This window comes from Notothenia coriiceps, unplaced genomic scaffold, assembly GCF_000735185.1.
Source record: "Notothenia coriiceps isolate Sejong01 unplaced genomic scaffold, NC01 NC01_scaffold00015627, whole genome shotgun sequence".
In the NCBI taxonomy this organism is placed as follows: domain Eukaryota; kingdom Metazoa; phylum Chordata; class Actinopteri; order Perciformes; family Nototheniidae; genus Notothenia; species Notothenia coriiceps.
Window position 1 is genome coordinate 26,990 of NW_011348328.1, and position 4,898 is coordinate 31,887.

Consider the following 4,898-nt stretch of genomic DNA (forward strand, 5'->3'; position numbering starts at 1 on the left):
ATTTACATTAATAATTGTTAGCCATTTTCCAACAGCTCTTTGTTTTTGATTTGTGAATGTCTTTTTTCCCATGGATAAGCTGACACAGATTTTCTTCAGTTTATATGTGTCGGGTCGACTTAAAAATGAATCTAACTAATGCATGCAGAATTAAAACATACATATGACAGACTAAAGTTAAGTTATCTGTACGTTTTTATACAAGGACAAAATTACCTTGTATTTTATATAGGGTTGCAAAATTCAGGGAATTTTCAAAGATGGAAACTTTCCATGGGAATTAACGGGAATAAACTGGGAATTTTCATAATTGAAGGTTTGCTCTTCATAAGGAACTTAGATATAGTTGGGGAAAGTATATTTTAGCATAATATTGACTAAAACAAACCAAGTACACTTGAATATCCATGCCATAGCACACTGCTTACTGCATGGCTATTGAGACCACACCCCCACAGCAGGCACTGTGCATTCCGAATGCACAGTGCCTGCTGTGGGGGTGTGGTCTCAATAGCCATGCAGTAAGCAGTGTGCTATGGCATGGATATTCAAGTGTACTTGGTTTGTTTTAGTCNGTACACTATAATGAAATAAAAACACTTGTAAAAAAAACAATACTTTATGTCTTTTTGCTTTAAAGGTTCCCTTTTCACCCTCAGCAATTGTACTTTTCCAGCTGGTAAGAATGATGTTCAATTTTAAACATCAGATATAAAGACTTTGTTATAGATGAAATAATGCACATTCAATATACTATTGATATACATTTTGCTGTTTCACACAGGTTCTTGTGATGGATACACAAACATAACTGAAGCATGGCGCAACCACTTATTTGAATCAGCTACCTTTCCCGGGTACCCAAAGAATGATACAGCTCTTACTGGGAAATGGTGGCGCTTCACTGGAATCGGTGGAGACCAAGTCATAAAAATCTGCACTCCAGGCCCTCGCGCTGGTTTCACCTACGCCATTTTTATCAAATTTGCATATCCAACAACTGTAACTCCAACTCCAACAGACGGGGTCGCGTATGAATCATATTCAGCATATTGTAATTCTCATACTATTACCATGAGCATGACCATCTGTCCTGAAGGATTCTACATATATAAACCAACAGCTAATCCAGTCAGCATCATTGCAGGTTATGCAACCTGTAAGTAATGATGATAACTCATCTTCATCCTTGCCTTCATATTTGGGTGAAGACATGTCCCGTATGCTGCTAACTGTAGTTAAAAAATATCTAATTAAATCTTGGTGTGCGTGTGTGTGTGTGTGTGTGTGTGTGTGTGTGTGTGTGTGTGTGTGTGTGTGTGTGTGTGTGTGTGTGTGTGTGTGTGTGTGTGTGTGTGTGTGTGGTATATCTATTTTAGATCATTCTGAGTGTATGTCGGATTCCTGTGGACCACTAGCTGAGTGCACAGATACTGGAGGGTGTGTCTGTGTTGCTGGGTATGAAATGCCCCCTGGACACCTCCCCACACCAGATTCATATGGTTGTGCTGGTAAGCAGATTCATCAAATCTAAAATTCACTTAATCACAGTGTGATTTATTATGGCTATAACTGTCTCTTTGCATTTTGTTTTGATGAAAGTTCATTAAGATGTTTCATATAAACTTACAGTCTGCATTCCGTGAGCATGTCATATATTTCCCAATTTTAACTCCTGATTTCTCTTGTCAGATAGTGATGAGTGCCTGAAGACTCCAGACATTTGTGGTTCTTACTCAAATTGTACCAACATCATAGGGGCATACACATGTACCTGTTGGGTTGGATACATTGCAACAAACAGAACATCACCAGCTTCAGGGACCAACCCATGCACAGGTGTCATTTAAGAATTGTGTCCCTGTCAGTAATGAGATGCAATGACATTACATTTTTCAGGCTGATATACAAACATGGATTACAGTTGCTTGTTCTGCTTTATAGATTATGACGAGTGTTGCGATGAAATCTGTGGACCGGGTACCTGTACCAACAACGTGGGAAGTTATGCGTGTGAATGCCATGATGGTTACGAGCTTGTAACTAAAGCAACACCTGATTGCCAAGGTCAGTACTAAATGTAATGAATCCAGAAAATGTGTAAAAAAATATGACACCACCAACAAAAAGAACATAAATAAATTGATTGCAATGCACCTCTTGAACTAAGATGCTCACCTCAACAGTAGTTAGTGTTTACTCGATTCAAGAACAAGACTCAAGTACCTGATTTCACTCCAGCCCTCACCATCACCAGATAGGCAACGTTATTTTTAAAGTAGAACATGGTTCTTATGTTCTTATTTCTTTGTTAAAACCCCTTTCCAGTGCTTTTATTTTGTAATGAAATCACTTTATTCCCATTCATTTCTTGTATTTTCACAATTTAACGCTTCCTGTGTTAACTATTGCTTCCTCAGATATTGATGAGTGTTTAAACATCACCATCTGTGGTCCTGAATCTATTTGCACTAACACTCCCGGAGCTTATACCTGTAAATGTCGAGTGGGGTACGCACCGACGGACCCAGCTGCAGAACCCAGCTTGACCAACATCTGTATCGGTATTTGAAATGATGTTTTTAAGGATCTAAAAGCAGATGGAAAATTGCAACTCAATTGTCCCATACAAAGCTGACTGGATGATTGCTTCATGTGTGTGTTGACTGGCAGATGTTGTTGAGTGTGCCAAAGTTCCCCCGATCTGTGGTCCCTATTCCAACTGCACAAACTCCATCGGTTCTTACTTCTGCGACTGCTTCCGTGGTTTTCGACTCAATAAGCTAACTGTGATTGCCAGCTATAATAACCCATGCACAGGTGTGTGCACACATCACTTTAAGTCTGATTTTGTTATCATATATCTTTACTATTAAGTGTCTAATTGTGTTTTCTCTCTCTAACAACAGATATAGATGAGTGCTATGAGAACCCTGGCATATGTGGTAGAGACACTGTGTGCACTAATGTACTGGGGACCTTTTATTGTTCTTGTCCTGATGGATTATTCCCTTCAACTGGAATTGTTTGGACAGTCGGATTCACATATTGTCAAAGTGAGCTGAGGATTCATCCATTTACAGTACTAACAGCACACTGCCAAATCCTGATGTGCTTAATTACTGATTGTTTGTCTCGTTTCGTTCAACAGCTATTGAGAGCTTTGTAGAAGAAATAAAACCCCCAGAGGTAAACATCGCCAACAAAGTGGCACTGTCTTCTTACTTGTGTCGTTTGTTAAAATGTAATTGAAATTGCAGATGTCTCAGTCAAATATGCCACACTTGTTTCATCAGTATTAAGTATGTACAATACATTTTAGGTGGATGTAAAGATTGTGCCATTCACCACCGACATACTAAACCAATAGTAATACAAAATGCAGATGTAAGAACGCTGCAATAATCATGTTTCAAAAATGTAATCTTCTCAAAAGTCTTTGAATTGAATATATATAATTGTTTTGTATAGAAAAAGTGATATATAGAAATAAGTTAGTTCATTGGCTAATGGGCGGGCTAAGTTGATTTTGTTTAAGAAGGTGTGAAAACCAAATATGCCAAACTATTTCAATGTTTAAAAACCCATTGAAGCTAAGAAAAGCAGTGGTGAGGTGACATTTGTGTATTTCTTGTAGGGACAAACAAAAGAGAGAGCTTTTCTTGGCAACATGGACGACCAGTTGAAAGAACACGTAGGCGGCTTTTTACCACCAGCGGTAAGTAAAAACAAGAGTGTTGGTACTTTCCAAGAAAGCCATGAAAAGGTACTTTTATGATAGATAATTCACTTTACAATATTAACGTATAGAAGGTTATGTTATTAGTCCTACAATTAACGATTAAGAATGTAGCTATTTATGTGATTCTACCATTGTACATGGCTTTGAAATTAGATGTGCATGGATGACACTGTATCAACATCTTTATTTTCCTTCCTTTTTCGTGTGCTTTCTCTACAGACTGTGACAAACAGCTTTGCAGCATCCATGGTATTTCTGCTAACAATTGTGCATCTATATGAGGCTTTAATCCTACTCTCAGTTTGCATTATCAGGCAGGCGAGTTATTGAAATATTTATGTATTATTTTTGCAGGAAGTGTCAGGTGTTGGACCACGTGTTAAGTCAAGCAGGTTAAGGAGGTCAAGCACGGTGAGTAGCACAGGAGACGGCAAGACTGGCAGTGTGATCCTGGGCATCTCAGACCGTTTAGTAGCGGCGATGGTGAAGCCAGTGGTGAACCAATCCAAGACTAATGTGAAGACTGAAACAGTGGGTAAGGAATGTTAATCTTAGTTAAGATATTTACTGTTGTCTATATGAACTGGGTGGATATAAAATCAAATCTAATTCTAAAGACTAACCTGTGTGTTAGAATTAAGTCTAGAAAGTATCGGGCCTGGAGTCCACGATGTAGGGATTAGTTCTCTCTCAGCCAACAATAACACCATGGAGATCAACCTGGAAGATCTGGCCAACAACAACAATGGTGAGAAAAAAGCTTGTCATTAAATAGTTGATACAAAAAATACAAGGCAAGGCAAAGCCATTGTATTCATAAAGCACCTTTCAACACAAAGCAATTCAAAGTGCTTTACAAAACTGAAAGACATTAAGAGCATTAAGAAATAGTGCAGTGGAAACACATTATAAAATGGCACCATCAAAAAAAAGATAATCAAATTAACATGAATAACACAGGTATAAAATTAGAGTTGCAAAGAGGCAGAACATTTCCGGAAAGTTTCCATGGGAAGTTAAGCTGGGGATTTTTTTTTTAATTAGAACAGAACAAGTTTTATTTATTTGATTTAACAATTATTTGTTTCATTGAAGAACGAAAACAGGAATGTTGAGTTAAATGTTGAGTTAAAAATGAACAAAAATGCATCCCCCC